The sequence below is a fragment of the Gavialis gangeticus genome, unplaced genomic scaffold (genome assembly GCF_001723915.1).
Source record: "Gavialis gangeticus isolate Ggan-Ray unplaced genomic scaffold, GavGan_comp1, whole genome shotgun sequence".
NCBI classification, from domain to species: Eukaryota; Metazoa; Chordata; order Crocodylia; family Gavialidae; genus Gavialis; species Gavialis gangeticus.
Genome location: NW_017728997.1, coordinates 9,665,173 through 9,683,685, shown reverse-complemented (window position 1 = coordinate 9,683,685; position 18,513 = coordinate 9,665,173). Strand labels below are relative to the sequence as shown.

Here is an 18,513-nt window from a genome sequence, read left to right as displayed (position 1 = left end):
GGGGGGTGGGGCGGTTTCCCACCATTGCACGCACTCCTGGGGGAGCAGGGGTGACATGCACCCCTCAGATCTGTACGTGGGTGGGCGCAGGCTGCCCGCTATGGGCCTGGGCTCCCGCCCTGCTGCTCTCTGCAGCCCAGTGGGTGTGACCTGGCACAGCGGGGCCGTGTGGACATCTCCTTGTTGCTACAAGCTCTGTGCTACACTGGCGGTACATCCCCCGTGTGCCTGGCAGCAGTGTGGGACACAACCCTGCGTCACTGCCCCTGCTGTTCCCTGCAGTGCCAGACTGCATCCGCCAGGCTCTGGAGGCCCCGGGGGAGGACAGCAGGGTGGGAGCCAGAGCCTGTTCCCACTTTTTAGTTTAGACTTCCTGTAGTCTTGGCAGCTGTTTATCAGTGACCACAAAAAACCAGCTCCTAATTGACCAGGAAAGACTGGGAAAGAGGCTTTAAATTTCTTTGTACTACATAAGCATTGACAGGAAGTGCACTGGACAGCGCATTTTTGATTAACCAGCATCCCCCATTCCCAGGGGATGCCGGATAACAGAGCTTTTGCTTTATTTTGATAATTTTTTGCCCAGTTTGTTGTGTTTTTTATATTTATGATATCACGTATTTATATTTGCTTTTGTTCCAATTTTAAACTGAATAATATAGCCCTTGGACGCTAGTTTATTAGTAACGCTTCTAGTTTCTTTTTAACTTGATGAAAGTATTGTGCATTGTGTTGGTTACTTGTGGTGATATAATCTGCACCCCCCCATTTTCAAAATCCTAGATTTACCCATGCTTGTACCTTTTGTTATTGGGTGTCATGTGGTCCCACAGTGATGCACTCCAAATGAGGCTATACAAGCTCATTCAGAATATATCAGATACAAAAATACTTTTGTCATTACACTTTTTAAATTTTCACTTTTTACACACTTTTTTCCTGCTGTAATTTTCCAAAGCAAGAAAGATATGATAAAACTCAAGGCCTGGAAAAGAGGCTGCAGCCGTAGCAGTGACGTCAACATGTGTGGAATATTTAATAAACACACTGACATAAGAAGTGTAAAAAAAAAAGTTATTCTCTGGACTCCCTTATGCCACCTGCTAAACTTTTCATTTGTTTTCATATTTATAATTATGGACCCCTTGGCAACAGCCACTTCACCCCTCACTCCCCTTAACACAGATGGGAGCACTGAGCATGGCTGTACACACACAGTTCAATATAGATGTATGAAGTGATTAGCTTATAGTTCTTGGGAAAAGTGCAGCTTTGGGTTTCTTGACTTGTGCTTCCACAATCTCTTCCACTGCTGTGTTACATGGCCTTTTGCATTTAGTTTCCTTCTCGTTGTAGACTGGAGGTGGTGGCAAAGAGAAAGAGAAGCACCACTATTCTTACCTGCTCGTACTGATTTTAACTCACTTATTAAAATGCTGGGCCAGATCTCAGCTGGTGTCAAGCTGTAGAGCTACTGCAGTCAGTAGAGTTGCACCAAAGAGCTGTAGACTTGTGCGTGACTCCCTTTATGAAGGCATTGAGTTCCTATACGGCTGATGGATTCTCAGCTGAATTCTAGGAGTTGCCAATTTTCTGTTTCACAAGTCAGATCTTTAGCCAGCATAAATCAACAAAGCTCTGTTGAAGTCAGTGAATTCATGCCAGGTCATCGAATCTAAGGTTTTGGCTCTGTGGGCTTCATTGTGCGCAGTCCATTCTCAGAGCATAGTAAATATGTGATGCTGCTGTCTAGCAAAAACCCAGCAGGCAGCCTAGACATCTCACATTGGCTCCTGAAAGGACTTCAGGTGAGCTGTAATGTGTAGTTGATGGGCAGCTTGTCAGGATGGTGGCTGATAGACTTGCAGTCCTCGGGGTCTGCCGGTGATTTATCACAGCAGCACAGAAAATGAGGGTTGGGAGGAACCTCAGGAGGTCGCATCTAGTCCAACCCCCTGCTCAAAGCAGGACCAGCCCTGACTAGATCATCCCAGCCAAGATTTTGTCTAGCTGAGTCTTAAAAACCTCCGTAGATGGAGAGTCCATCACCTCCCTGGGTAACCTGTTCCAGTGTTTTACTGCCCTCCTAGTGAGAAAATGCTTCCTCATATCTAACTTAAACTTCCCTTGCTGCAACTTGAGACTGTTGCTCCTTGTCCTGTCATCTGCCACCACTGAGAACAGCACAGCTCCATCCTCTTTCAAACCCCTCTTCAGGTAGTTGAAGGATGCTATCCCCTCTCAGTCTTCTCTTCTCTAGATTAAATAAAACCAGTTCCCTCAGCCGCTTCTCATAAGTCCTGTCCTCCAGCCCCAGAACCATTTTTGTTGTCCTCCACTGGATTCTCTCCAATTTGTCTACATCCTCTTTGTAGTGGGGCCCAAAAATGAACACAGAACTCCAGGTGTGGCCTCATAGGGCAAAATAGAGGGGAAGAATCACTTTCCTTGACCTGCTGGCAACACTCCTACCAATGCAGCCCAGGATGCTGTTAGCTTTCTTGGCAACAAGGGCAACCTCATGTAATTTCTTTTGGTCCAATCCACCAATATATCTAGATCTCTCTGAATCCAACCATGCCCTCCAGCATATCTACCACTCCCTGCAGCCTGGCATCATCTGCAAACTTGCTGAGGGTGCACTCTGTGCCATCTTCCAGGTCATTGATGAAGATATTGAACAAAACCAGCCCTAGGACCGACCCCTGGGGCACTCCACTTGATCCCAGCTGCCAACTAGACATCAAGCCATTGATTACTACCTTCTGAGCCTAATGTTTCAGCCAGTTTTCTGTCCACCTTACAGTCCATTCATCCAGCCTATACTTCCTTAGTTTGCCTGTAAGACTGTTGTGGGAGACTGTATCAAAAGCCTTGCTAAAATCCAGGTACTCACATCCACTGGTCTCCCCACATCCACAGAGCCAGCCATCTCATCGTTGGAGGCAATTAGGCTGGTCACCTATGACTTGCCCTTGGTGAATCCATACTGACTGTTCCTAATTATCTTCTCCTCCAAGTATTTATTTATGTGGGCCTCTAGACATACATAAGTTTGCTAGACCTATGGATGTTGGAGCTTCTGATTTAGGAATCCAAATGTCTTATTCAAAAGTGACTTAGTCACATTTTCATTGCAAATCACTGGGAAATATGAGGCTGCATAGGATTATAGGAAAGGAGGGCTGGAAGGGACTTCACAAGGTCACCTAGTTCTGAGTCTACATAAAACTGGGAAAATAGGGTTGGGAGGGACCTCACAAGGTCATTTAGCTCAGCTCATGGTCAAGGCATGATTAGTTCTGACCCTATCATCCCAGTGAAATGTCTGTTTAACTTGCTCTTGAAATGTCCAAGTCACTTAAAAATGAGATTTAGGCTCCTAAACAACCTTTTTTTTTTACCTTTACCTTTGATTTATATAGGTAACAAGAGGTGATGCATGCTCAAAACATGTTATCCAGCTGTTTCTTCATGGTCGCCAAAATACATTTTTCTTAGAAAGGATGATATATTGTGACAAGTGTGAAGTTTCTATTTTGGACAAGTGCTTGTTATTTGAGCTCTGCATGTAAAACAGTTTCTGCAATGAGTTTGTTTAAATAGGTAAAAAACTACCATATCCATACACCTCCTGTCTTACACAATGGTGACTGAATGAAATGTGTTCAAATTTTCTAGAAATATGCACCCACGCTGAGAAACAAGCAGGATGCACTTTGTGCTTACAATAATTTTCTGTCACCATATTTTCTTAGCATTTGATAGGAACATGAATTAAACCACCTCCATTTGAGTAACATGTTGTTTTAACTGATTTCCCACACAGTGTTTTCAACACACATATAGTAAATAAGTCTTTCATTGGAAATGAAGCACAAGAACACCATTTTCAAATCATCCTTTTGAAAACGATCCTCCACCCTTCTGATATGAATGGTTTCTGGATAGGTTTATATGTCATTAAAATATGCACTAAATGAGCTACAGGGATTTATATTGCTACCAGAATAGCATAGTTTTCTAATGCTAGAATAGTGAATAGTTTCTTCTTGCTACACTTTGTACAAACATTAGCTACTTTTGCACACTCAGAAGCGGACTTCAGAATTCATGTTTCCATATTGTAAATAGATGTGTCCAAGAGATCCTATCACCATTTTATTCATAAACGTTCAAGCAGGGGAAAGAGGGAGACGAGGCATAGAAATAAGCCAAAAGTGCTCTGACTTGCTTTCTGTTTTAAAGTATCTCAGTGAGTTGTGTGCCAAGAAAAACAAAGTCCAGAGCAGCGAGTGGTAGGGAGATCTTATTACAGCAGTCGAGCACGTCAAGAGACATTGCTGCCTCCGGCAGGGGGAAGGGAAAGAAAGAGAACAGGACTAGAACAGTATGTTCTATAGCACAGTTACATTCTTTTATATGTTCAGGACAAGGGTCCCATTCTGCAGCCCTTACTCCTAGGAGAAGTTCTGCTGAAGTCTGGGGGAGGAAGTCAAACCTGCCCCTACATGCTGAATAGCTTTAACACGATGAGAAGACAGAGATAGAGACTGTCTCTGTGAATGAAGGTATATAACTCAAGGGGGCTGAATCTTCTGCTAAAACTGGCTGTTTTTTTGCCAGAAACCCAAACTCACTATTGTGTTTGGCACTGTGTTTAAAAAAAAATTGAAATAAGCCTCAAAGAGGAGTTTGAAGGAAAGGCGGGGTGGGCGGAGGGGAGAGACAGAGCACCAGAGAGAATAAATTCAGAGTTATATATTATCTCCTTTTCCATATTTGCTGGAAAAAGTAGCATCATCTATAGGGTGTGTGTGTGTGAGAATATACAGTAGCAGTATATACATTTCCAAACTTCCAAACAGGTAGGTTGGGTCTTGTCCTACACTCATGCCAAGGGAAGGGAAGGAACATCAGGCACAACTTACACCTCCTCACAAGCTCTAGGCCTTACCAATCTGTACAGTACAGGGGAAGGGAAGCAAATTCCCTCCGTATGGATACAAGATTTAGGGCAGAGCTGAGTCAGCACAAAGGGGGAAGGAATCTCTTGATAAAGGTTTCCATTTCCCTGTAGAAAGGGGGAAACCAGGGAAGGAAGTGTCACTGTTACAGCTGCTTCCCTGGACTACTGCCAGCGGGGGAAGGGGGAGGGAGGGGCACTGTCTCTTCCTGAGGGTTCAGGGGTAATCTTAAAAGGGAAGGTTCAACAGCGCAACTAGAAACTTAAATCTACTAATTATTATGGACCTGGGTGCGTCTACAGAAGACACTAAATGTAAAGCAAACTAATTCTACTGAGCATTAGTGCATCACGGCAAAAGTTGTGCTAATGCACAGTAGAATTAGTTTACTGCACATTAGTGTCACAAAAAAACATGTGCTAGTACTACTGTGCAGTAGCGCAGGTTACTACACATTCTGTTAATACCTGTTATTCCAGATACTGAACTGAGTGTGCAGTAATCACAGTGCATTAATGGACATGTAGACGAGCCCTCTATCACCTAAACTCATTGAATTCAAAGCGGACCTCTTGCGAGGTCTGGTCCTTCCTCCATTTGACTGTGTGTGTCCAAATCAAACCTGACATGTTTTTGCTTTAATGCTATCTCAGAACCATAAGCCAAGCATGGCTTGAGCAGGTGCTGTGCGAGCTTCCACAGCTTTGCCAGTGACCTAAAACAACCTCGCTAGTTCAGGTTTTGCTTCCCCTGAGTGGGAACTGCCAGTCTCCCAATGACACCGTAACTGGAAAGGTTGTTACTACCTTAAGTGACGTAGCTCATTTTCAAAAAGGTTACCACCATGAAGGCGCATAAGAGAGACAAGCAGAACTAGAATAAGACAGCTCTGCTGAGTCAGGCCTGCTAAAAGAGCTAAAATCCTACTTCCCTCCTCTCTTATGTACGACTCATTGAGAGACGGTCCACTAGGAAGGCTGTTGCCAAACCACCACCTTTATTCTGCTGTTGGTGCATTCATTCCCATCTATCCCATTTCCCACTGTGAAAAATGTACCAGTCCACCCCATACTCTGTCCCAAGATGGGGGAAGAGAAAGCATATGGGACCTGAAAGCACAGTGACTACAGTGAATTTATTCCAATATCTGAAAGCAGAATACTGACCTGAACATGCATCCAGTGAGTCCAAACAACTAGGAAGGGTGCTTCTCATAAATGGTTTAAAATACTGACTGGGAAGATGATGAGTGGGCAGAAGGACAACATAGGACAAAGCAGAAATTGAATTTTGGGAAGAGCACTCCATGCAGTGCACATGGGAGCTGCAAAACTTGTGTTTTCCATTGCATTGGAATTTTTATTATTCCCTTCAAAGTAATCCTTTATTTGCACTAAGTCAAGAATTTACCTGGTTTGACAAGCTAGGAATCATTCCTCTGCTTTCTACATGATTAACCCATCATACTTTGCTACATATTCCCAAACATGGCAGAAGTAGCTAGTGGATGGTCATGAATCTGACTACATTATCTCCAAGCCTACACAGAGGCAGTGAAATCTAGTGGTAAGAGCAGAGGAGTTGGGAACAGGAAGATTGGGTTTTATTCCTCTTTGGCACTCATAGACTCTCTCTGTCTCAATTTCTCCATCTGTAAAAACAAGGAAATTTTACTTACCTATTTTTTAAATGGCTTAGGATGCTCTGATGAAAGATATCTTATAAATGAAAAATGCTGAACTTATGTAAAGAGTAAAAATCAAATCCTTTAAGCTGAATAGAGACTCTACAGTATGATTCACTGTGAAATAAAATAAAGCAGTCTCTTATATGTAACCCTTTTCACACAGTATGTTCTAAGCCATGGTACAATCTTTTAAGAAAACATTCAGAAAAACCCAGATTGGATCTCTAATGTCCAGGGACAATCAATTATTCAGAATTATGGAACATAATATGCCTACAGGTCAAGCCAGCAAAGAAATATGCCAATAGAAATGTGCACTCCAAAAAGCAAGTTTCAGTTTTTTAAAACAGTTTTTCTTAGTTTAAAGCCTTGGGGGAAATAAGTGTGAGAAAAGTTTATTATATTAACTTACATATAAACTGGACAAATTCTGCTGTCAGTTACACTGGTATAAAACTGGAGCAACTCCAATGATACTTAACATAAGGTCTAGATTAGAAGAGAAAGTGCCCTGTTAATGATATAAATATCCTTTATGCTTTCCACTACTATAGGTGGTGCTGTGGAGCTTAAACGAATTCTACTTTTTTGTTCTTGATAGGAATATTAGCATATAAGTACATGGGGCATTACTGCTCTTCATTCTGTGCCAACATATGAAGGTGTAACAGATCTGGTTCTATTAACATGCAGGAGATTCCCTCTGAGTAGTCTTCAGATGCCGTTTAAATACAGCACTCTGAAAATAAAACAGTAGACAAAGAAGGTAACTATTTCCCATGTCGAAATATGATTTTGTTGCCAATTCTGATACCTCTAAAATGTAATGTCCTCACTCCAAACAGGGTGCATCTACACAAGCACTTTACTGCAGAGTTGATTAATGAGCTCCGCAGTAAAGCATTACTATCTACACGTGTGTCAGTCTTAGGGTGCAGTAAATTAAGTAACTCCATCAAAAGATAGGACTGTCAGGCCAGACCTGACAGTACTATTTCACGGTAGAGTAACTAAGTGCAACGAAACACACGTGTAGACAGTGACAGCGACTCGCTGGGGCACAAGACTGCTAAAGTGCATGGGCTGCCTACTACACACCTACATACTTTAGCACTCTCATGTCCCAACCAGCCCCTCTGCCAACTGATGCCGCCCCCTAGAGCCTGGGGCTGATCCCCCCGAGCCTGCTGCCAGCCTGTGGCTGCTGTGCCCCAGCTCAGATTGCTGCTGTCCCAGGCGCACGTGTAGATACTACTCCTGGGAACAACTGACTCTGGCTCCAACTTTTCAGGAGTTTATTGCGTCACATGTAGATGTGTCCACCACTGTCAAAAGACTGCACACAAGGCAACCTGCCTGCATTTGCTGATATTCAGCATGGTTACTAATGCCTCTGACTTTTCCACACATCCATGACTACGTGCTTGAAATGATGTGCGGGGGGCAATACAATTTTCTCTATTTATTACATGACAGTAAGATTTTAAAAGTTCTTTTCTGAAGTGTTAATGGGACACAAGTACCTGTTTGAACAACATCACCTATGCTTTCAGAAAAAAAGTCATATGAAAGTGAACCATATACTTATTGGTAACTGAAACAGAAGCTGATAGTAGTATGAAAAAATACACTTGTAGATATTTGCACAAGCACAAAAGGAAGTTGAAAATCAGGCTTATGTGTTAATTGCCTAAAAGGTTTACACTGTGCTAATGATTGCGTTAAATAATGGTCCTGGTTCTATAGCTATACCTTTTAATTCTACTGCTTCCCCAAAGCACTTTATTACCCAATTGTATCACCTCCTTCTGATGACTCTTTTCTCACTGCTGAAATCCAGCAACCTTGTAACAATTACACACTCATTTAGGTCAGGAAACAATGTACTATCCAGCTGAAAAATAAGGAGGTATTGACAGTACTTGAAAACCACGGCATGTGGTTTGGTTTTTACTCCTGTAACTTACACCAAATATTGCAATAAACAAACAAACACCATGTAAAGCAGCTTGTTTTCACAATAGAGCATTGTATACAATGCTCTACTCCAGGGTATAGTTTTGCAGATCTACAGCACAAACCCTGACACACTGCTCAGTATAGCGAGTCATCATCTGTCTTTTCTTTGTAGCCTGTGTATTTGTTTACTGTGGCTCAAGGCCAATATTACAGATGAAGCTATGGTAAGTCATACATACACTAGCATTTAGTGTATCCTTCCTCACTCCTTTTTAACTCTTGTGGGACAATCCCCCTTCTCCCATAGAGTACAAAGTCCTCCAAATCCCACATAATTTCTGTCTAGTTTCTCTCTCTAGCTCAACCCCCCATCAGCAGAGCCTTTCTGGGTGGCCACTGTGGTCTGGAATTTAATATTTATAGTCTAGGGAGTGGGAGGTCCTAAGCAACTTCACACAGTAGCCTTTAGTGTTTCAGTGGAAGGACTTTCCTTCTCATAACTGAGTCCATGCAAAAGATCCCAGTGGTGAGAGGAAGGACACTGATAAAAGCTTTGGAGATTTTGTGTGTGTGTGTGTTTGCATGCGCCGCAATAGGTTCTACAACAGGGGTGGGCAAAATGTGGCCCAGGGGGCTGGATGTGGCCCGCTGGGCCATTCTATCCGTCCCATGGGGCCCCTAAAAATTTTAGAAAATTAATATTTATCTGCCCCTGGCTGCCTTTCAGGTAGCCCTTGATAGTTTGCCAAAACTCAGTAAGTGGCCCTCCACACAAAATAATTGCCTGCCCCTGCTCTACAATCACCCAGCAATGTCTAGTGACTTGCTGTAAAATGGGATGGAGTCTACAATGTGCCAATGGTACGAGAAAGGAGTCACATTGTAGCTATGTAATTTCATGGTAGCTCTTGAACCCCCTCAAATAATAGTTGCATAACCCCAGTATGAAACTTGAGTCTGTTTCTGGAACTCATTAATAGGAGTGGATTAATCTTAGCTGTAAGATCACTTGCGTCTTTCAATGACAACTGCATCACGCTTGCTCCATCAAGAACGTAGTATTTCCTTTCTAAGTGACGCCTTGCTAATTCAAGCTGGGATCTTATGGCCAACGTGGGTTTTTTCCTGGTCACTTATCACTATTAGGAGGAAGGAAGGCTTCTATAACTAGCTCGTGAACTCCTGGATGATGTTAGTGATGCACATGTTATCCTTTGGAAAAGGATAACAAAAGCTGGAGCCATGTGACCCTTGCTTTATTTGGGATTCTGTAAAAAAGTCCTAGGTTTGCTGAATGCAATTCCTAGAGTTGCAAGTGAATGCAGGCTCCATTTTGAGCAAGTGTGGTCCAACATATTCCTTCACATTGACACCATGCAGGATTTATCATTGAGCTTGGTTTTGATGGCAGAACTGGTGAAATTCAGATCGTTTCACCTTAACATTATTCATTCAAAATCCAAGTTACACTTGGAGGACATAAACTTACATGCAACTCAGAACTTGTTCTTGTGAATTCTCTGCAAACTGAGTCCAGGGAGTTTTATATGGACCCAGCAACCTCTTATTGTAGCCCTGCTTTTTCTGGGAATGTGCAGGATATCAGGAGAAGCAGAAAAAAGTCAGAAAGTAAGCTCAGGGCTTGCTTACTTTCTGATGACCACAGGCTTCCTGTGTTGCTTTTAGCAAGTTATTTAACACATCTGCACTATCCTATAAGAGGATGGTAATTACTAAAAGAGGATATTCCCTTAATGCACATACAGTAATTACTAAAACAGTAATATTCCCTTATTCCCATTCTTTATTTGTCTTGTCTATTCAACTGAAAGTGCTGTGGTGTAAGGACTGTGTTACTTGCTATGTGTATGTACAGTAGCCAGCTAAACACAGCCCAGATCTTTTTTAGGAATGAGAGTCGCTATCATAGCACACCAACTTCAGCCCAGATAAACAGTGAACCAAAATTACTACCAACATGGACAAATGTGGCCAATGTGAGATAAATTACTATCAAGAATTGAGTTTTGCATCACAGAATACATCACCACACCTGGCAGTGCTGAATGACTCAGCAGAGAGGCCAGCAAGGATTGCATGAATAGTAAAGCATACGTTTCTATCCGTAGCCATGGGGATGAATGTGGTTAATGGGGCTAATGTACACAGAGTGGTGCAGTTAAAATTTTCAGTGACACTGTCCACTCTTTGCATAGGCTAGGACACTTTTGCTCGTTTCAAGCTGATATTTGAAATGAGAATGAATTACAAATAATTCTTAAAATAATCTGAAATGAGAATGAATTATGAATAATTCTCACATGAATAGTTCTTAAAAAATTTCAGTTAATATGTCACGATGGGAGCCTGTAACAGCTTTGTCCATCACGCTGTAGGTCTTGAGTGCAAATGGCTGAGATGTTTAAGAAATGTGAGCAGTTTTTATTAGAATATGCACAACCTGAAAATGTAACATTTAGGAACAGCACTATTCAGCAGAGCTTTTAAAATGTCATTTCAAGAGATTTTAATTTAAGGCTTTACCCTCAATGAATTTTAAAATAACATAAGCTCATTATGGATAAATGACAGCTGCTTCAAAAATAACAATGCAAGTGGTGATTCTTCACCATGTTAAGATCTCTGCCCCATTTCTCAAAGAAAACATTATACTGATTTAAAGAAAGCAGCTGGCTTGAGTTTATGAAATTTGCATTATCTTTTTTTGGAACCTGATCATCACCCTTGGGTTATGAAATCTGGAAATATTTCACTGACTATTTCTGATCTGACTTCCGTCAGCACGTTTCCTCATTTTGACTGCAGTAATAAAATTGAGCATGTGTTCACAATTTAACCTTGATTCCCATTAGCTGAGGTGAGTACTGAAAGGGACTTCATCTGACAAACTCAAAGATATGGCTCTTAAACACTAGATATGGTACAGACATTCAAATAACCTAAAACATGGTTACTTATGAAAACATTCAGTCACATATGTACAATAATATACAGCGATTATATTATGCAAAATGCGTTTTAGGGAAAGTTTTCAAATATATCAAACTCAATATTGTATTTTATTTGTATTATTCTCTATAGAATTTATATTACCTTTCTGTTGATATTAACAGATATGACTATTTCTTTTTACGGGTTTTCTTCCTAATGGTCTATACATTCTCTCCTAAGTGTTCCTGCTATATGAAGTCATCTCTTGATTGCTCTCCCATAGATGTATTTCATCATTAGAAGTATTGGTTATTACCAATCATACATTATGATATCACCCCCTTTGGGTGGGGGGCTGGACTCGATAATCTTCTAAGGTCCCTTCCAGCTCTAATGTCTATGAAATCTATGAAACACAGAGCCAGTTGTTGACTACATCTTCACCTGCTGTAAACAAACATTGCTATACTGAAGTCAGTGGGGAAATGCTAATTTATACTGGAAGCCAGTATGGTCCTAGGAGGTCGTTGTACAATCTAGCAGGAATAGCAGCTTGGTTTAACAGCTGCAATGGGAATACAGATCATATGGAGAAAGTAAAACTGCTTTTGAGTTTTCCTAATCTGCCACAATGCAAATGAATATTTATAAAAGTAAAACACCAAAAAGCAGGGGATTGCTACCTTAGGGTGGTAACTGTACGTGTAGATTGTAGGACAGTGTGAAGCTTCAGTCCCTGATTTGATTCAGTGGAGATTCAGCCTGATTCAGTGGCCAAATCTCTAAATCCGAATTGAATCATAGGACCCTTTAACCTCTCCGAATTGAATCGGAACCCTCCAAATCAATCTGGAGAGATTTGGAAATACTTGGCAATTTGGATATAGACACAGCTTTAAATGTTTTTTCTGAGTACCTCTAGGTAGCAGGGGCTCGTGAATGCTGCAGTGCTAGGGCGCATGGAGCATCCCACAGAAGTGCGGGGAGCTCCCCAGTGCGCTCAGCAGCACTTCCAGTCCACTTCTGGGTCCGCCCAGGGAGTAAGCTGGCTCGGCGACTGGTGCCTCCTGGGTCTAGGGGATGACCTGGCATCCCCCCGTGGACACTCCATCTGCCCCAGCAGCACAGCTTTCATGAGCCGTGCCTGGTACCTCAAGGTTTGTAGAAAAAACATTTAAAGCTGTGTCTATGTCCAAATTGCTGATTCTCAGAATCAGTATCGAGTCTTCAGATATGGATTCGGCCGAATCAAATTGGGGGCAGTGATCTGAATCAATGAATCGAATCACTGTACCTGATTCAGTCCAAATCCAAATCCAATAGGGCCCGTTTCACACACCCCTAGTAGATTGGTTGTGTCAAGGTAAGTGTGGCTGGGGGTATGAGAGACAGACTGCACTCTCTTCCTGACTTTTCTTTGACCTTAGGCAAGTCACAGAGGACAGTCCTCTATGGGCTTGTTAATATGTATGAGAGGGAAACAGAAAAGGTTACTGCATCTCAGCATGTTTACAGGCAGACACCATAGATATCATAAGTCAGGTATGGATCCTGCACACACAACCACTTTGTGCACACACCTGGAAAGTATTCAATGTCAACACCTCCACTGACTTCTCTGGGGCCAGGGTTTGGCCCTTTACAAATTACGTTTCCAAGCCTGCAGAGATTTATGCCCATGCTTAACTTTAAGCATGTGAGTATTCCCATTGAACTCAATGGCTATGTGAACTGCAAAACAAGATCCCTTTTTATAAATTCAACGAGACTACTCACATGCTTGAAGAGAAGCACTGGCTAAATGTGTGTAGGATTGGGGCCCAGCGGAGTACCAGCTGTCAATGAAAAACACCAGTGGTGCCAATAACATTTACCAAGATTATCACGTTCGCTAAAACTGCTGATTTTATAAGTAAGACCTAGTCTATATACTCCCCAAACCTAAGTTTTAAAAGTTGTTGTTCTACTACCACAGGAATGCTGCAACTAAGGGTCTTTAAAAAAGAAACATGCAAAAACCAGACCAGCGCTCCCAGGACAATTCTTTATTGGCACAAGTGAACGAACATACTAATAGAAAGCATATGAGCTAGGCTTTCTTGTTTTGTTTTGGTTTTTTTGTTTTTATGCTAAAAGTCCCAGGAGAAATGGTTAACCAAGCAGTGTACTTGTTATTCTAGGAAACTCCATTAATTCCGAAAAACTTGATAGCAATTTTTGTCAATCACAGAGTTAAATGCATGCTTGCAGCTGTCAAAGTTAAAGGGTGCTAGCTAATCAAATGTGCTCTCTGAAGCTCTTAAATCACTTAAAGAACAATATAAATAATCTTAAATGGGATGAACCAGGTGACTATGAGATCTTTGTATCTTCAGCAAAAACTCAGTACACAAAACTTCTCCAAACCTTAAAACTCTCCTTGACAAAAGATGATAAAAATGAATTCACGTAAGTTGCACTTATATGAAGAATTAAGAATGGCAATAAAGTAGTCATATGATGAAGCTCTGTGTACTAACACTGATACCGAATACCTTCAGCCAGAGGGAGACTCTTTGGAAGTCCATGTCAGCTGCATCCTCAAAATGAACCAGATGTGTAAACCTAAGTAATTTGCCTTTTCTAAGGCTAGGGACAGATATTTAAGAGTTTAAGAGATCAGAAACTGGTTTAAACCTGTAACAGAACAGATGTTCAGTGCACATAAACCAGTTTGAAAATGGCTAAAACTGGTTTGAGATAAACCTGGTTGATTGTAGTATCAGACTTAACTGATTTGGGTCCAACCAGTTTATGCAATGTCTGTCCCAGACCCCTTTCTGGTTTAAGTTAAATCAGAGTCCTCCAGCATCCCGGCATGCTCTCTGGGCTGGGTGGGGCTCTATGCTCCAGAGCTGGACTGGCCCCTCCCCTTTGCTCCCTGGCTGCAGATCCAGCAGAGACTGCAGGTACAAGGCATCTGTCTGGTTTCCTCCTGCCTTCCCCCTCCATCTCACCACTCCCTGCTGAAGTAGGGATTCCCCCCCTGCCCTCCCCTCTGCCTTACACAGACACCTCTCTACATTAGCTAACATACCACATGCTGGGTCCAGTCCATGCTGTGGGAGACAGGACAAAGGCAGACACGACAGTGTCAGCTTAGGGCTTTTTGGAGCTAATCAACAGGCAGCTGGTAATGTCCCTCCCTTCCTTCTTTGGAATAAGTTGTTTAAGGAGAGCTTGAACTAATGAGAGATCCTTTCATTTTGCTGATAGGATGATAAATGCTCCCTGCTGTGTAACTAAATGTTGTGTAAATCACTGGCTCCCTCACTGACCAGGGCGGGACCCCTCCGTAATCTGAGCATCCTGCTGGGGCCTGGCCATGCACTATGAAAGGGAAGAGAGGGCTGCTCTTGCTCCCCCTGGATTCTAGCTTGAGCCACTGCAGGCATGTGCCTGCATTTTCTCAGTCCAGAGATGTCTGTGCGGTCACAAAACAGTTCAGCCTAGCCAGGTTAGACTAACCTGCAAAGATTGAATCAATTCAGGCTCAGGCTTTTTGAATGTCTGTCCATAGCCTAAGTGTCTGGTCTGCTTTTGCCCTCTGGTGGTGCATCCAGATGAGCGTATGTATGCAGGGGTACGTGTTTCCCACAGCACAAAAAGCAGTGGCACATATTTGTACCACTGATTTTTGTTGCAGGGCACGCCTCTGTGTGTGCATTCCAGCACATGGTAAATTGACACAGGTGGGGCAGCGGAGGCTCTAGCGGCCTTACCTGGGATATGGGGGGCCTTCGGGGGCATCAGCAGTGCTGATCTGGCTGCCTGGAGCCTGCTTGGATCTTTTAGTTTCAAATTTTGGCACCACGCTGTGTATTAGCAGTGCAGCAAATGGGTGCACATGGGCCGTGTGCAGTTTGCGGCATCTCAGACCTCATATACATGCTCGTTTGGATGCGCCTGGTTGTAAAGTACAACCAAAATAACTAAGGCCCACATTGTATTGGAGGTATTACCTTTCTCAACTAAGAGAAGAAACCTTTTTGACGTGTCTGAACATAGACCCTGATGATAGAAGTCTGGGCTTCACTGGTGGTTGTGCTTTCAGGAGGGCTGGAGTGGAGTGTTGACCTATGATGGCTTGGAGTAGTTTTTGGAAAAAGAGATGTCCAGGCCTTTCTTCTCACCTTAGCAATCCAGTCCGTCACTGGGCAGAATTCACCTAATTAATTGGAAAGTAGGTGCTGATCCCTAGTAAGGTAATTCATAAGAAGCTGGTTTATGTTTCCCAGGTTCTTTGTCTCTTTACTGCACCCCCTCTCAAAATTATTTGTGTTTCTCCTTCATAAGTCTCACTCAGAGTATCGCAATATGGTTACCAACTGGGTCTTCAGAAATTGTTGTTCACAAACACAAGGGTTCAATGGAGGGTGAAGTACGTTTCTTTCGAAATGCTCCCAGCTGTTTCCCAGTGAATGGGACACCAGACCATAAACTGAATGCTCATTTTCCAGAGGGTTCATTAGAACATGCCCTGGGATCTCAGGACATCCAGGGCCTAGGAACCAAGCTCTTGCTATTTCTGCTGAGGTAGGAACATCTCTGACTCCATGCTTTGCCCTGAATTAGTTAAGAGGACATTCTCTAGCTCTACAGTTTTTCCATATGAAGGGAAACTTATAAAACATACTTATCCATATTGGGTATACTTTTCAAATAATTATCATAGTTGTACCTTGCAAGAGAGCCAAGTCAGTATTTTAAAGTCAGTGAACAATGTCCATTGTGTGTATCTGCAAGAAAGATTTATTTTAGTGACTGTTAAGGGTCTGTTGTTATTATAAATATGCCTGACAATGATTAAAAGACTGTTCCTGTTGTGCAGCTAAGCCCTCGAAGAACCCTGTATGCATACAGATGCAAGAAGTGGAACCATGCAATGAAGCAAAACAAAGAGTCTTCTTATGAAAACTTTTCAGACAGATGACACAGCACATATTAACAACATACTTTCATGACTCTTGTAACTATGCTGTTCAATGATCCTTGCTAGTAAAATACAGACAAATAATTACTGTTGTTCAAGAAGAAACAGCTTTTACTCTTTCCCTGATTAAGCACACAATTTTACAGTACTTATGCTTGTGTTTAGTGACTTGGGCATCCTGTAATTCAAGTACTAGATTTTAAATAGGTTTGTAGGGAGCTACTAAAGAGTGAAAATAAATACAGCTCTCACTCTTGATAGCTGGATATCTACCCCTAGAAATATGCTAAAAACTTTACATTGTAAAAAACAATTATGTACAGTGATATACTTGTGACAATTAGCACCTCCTTTTATTTGACATTTCTAAAAAAGGCAATTTTATTAGCTACAAGTATACTGATCCAAGTCTCAGATACAGTCCACTGCTGAAGTGGATGGTAGCCTTTCCATTTCCTTCAGTGGGGGTTGTATAAGGGCCATAATCTTTATTTCTGGAAATATTCTAGCAGCGTTTCTTGTTAGAGTCTAATGGAACAGTCTCACAGCAACAAACTCGCTTAAATATTTTCACACAGTTGGATTATCATAACTTCAGTATGCTTAGCCCTGGAGACAATGATGTCTCCACAACAAACTTGTGTGCAATAAGATCCCAGAAAAGAAAAGACTTCTTTTCTCTAAGAAATGTGGTGAGATGATATTTTTTTGAAAGCCTCCTCAGGGTAAGATGTTTTGAGTCTGCAGTTCTATGCATCTATGTTTGGGAAACACTAAATCATAAAAAATACCGTTCTGAAAAATGCATTCAGGATGTATATTTATATACATTTATGTCGTATATTTGGTGGTAGAGAGCTGGTTCACCCAGGGATGATCAAGTAAGTATTTGCGTTGGTGACTTCAGAGCTTTCACAGGAACCATTATAATCCGTAATTATACAGAACTCAACTTACCTAAAATCACATGATTCTACAAGAAGCATAGAGCACAAACTTTTAAATGTTTATATATGTGATATTTTCATGGGAGCTATCCTTGCGTGATGTTTCTTTTCATGATACATGCCTACCTGTCTTAATCTGGTAATTAGTAGAGTGAAAAACCAAATGGTTTTGAACTCAAGAATGTAAATTAGCCTCATTCAATGCTTGTTAGGGATAGTGTGTGGCAGGACAGTACTACTATGCTAAGCCACCCACCTCACTGACCAAAACCCCGCTTCCGGTGTCTCCCCTGGGGTACCTATGTCCAACCGACCACCTCCCCAGAGCACGCCCGCAAGCCTGGGGTAATTGCTGCCACCACCCAGGCTTTGGTCTCAGATACGGCTCTGTGTAGCCTGGGCTACATAGACCCTGCAGACCTTGGGTGCTTTTCCCACTGGTAGTATTTCTGAGTGCTCCTTCTAGCCTGGAGCCACCCAGGATGTTTTCAGGTAATAATTCACCAAGCTCTACTGGAAGCATAAAGGCCTGCCCCTCCTCTCAAGCATTCACAGCTAGGGGTGCTGTAACAGATAGCTTTTATTAATCTGAGAGAGGGAGAATGGGGAAGGACTACAGGATAGAAGATTATTAGAAAAACAACACATCAAGCAAAAGCTCCAGTGGGGAAAGCAGCTGGCTCCAGTGCCTGGGGCTTCCCTCCCATGCCTGGTGAGTGCAGGGGCTGTGCATGCACACACACACACCCCACCATACATACACCCTCCCCCACCACACACATACACACCCTGCCCACCCCCACACACACACACAAGACTAAGAATTTATTTTTGAGTTATTATGCAATCACCTCTATAAAATATTTTTTGTAATAAAGTTAAAATACATTGTAGTAGTTGTTTGACTTTTAGTGTATGATTTGTTTTTTTTCTGGTTTTAAGATAGCATTCCCCCCCTCCCAAAAGGAGTATGTCCGGGAGCAAGGTCAGGGACTTCCAGTGGCAAAGGTCAGGAGTCAGGGCTTCCAG

General features: G+C 42.3%; 1 protein-coding gene and 1 long non-coding RNA gene across 2 annotated transcripts in view; both read right to left on the bottom strand.

Annotated features, from left to right (window-relative positions):
• PDZRN3 (PDZ domain containing ring finger 3) overlaps positions 1-18,513 on the bottom strand; it is a 206,203-nt gene that overhangs the window by 126,058 nt on the left and 61,632 nt on the right. The window lies entirely within an intron of this gene.
• The window catches only part of LOC109288965, a 4,265-nt gene continuing 589 nt past the window's right edge, over positions 14,838-18,513 (bottom strand). Inside the window, exons 2-3 of the long non-coding RNA XR_002095266.1 lie at positions 15,865-15,867; positions 14,838-14,934 (exon numbers count right to left, since the gene is read on the bottom strand). This is a non-coding gene — a long non-coding RNA (uncharacterized LOC109288965). The remainder of the gene's footprint in view (positions 14,935-15,864; positions 15,868-18,513) is intronic.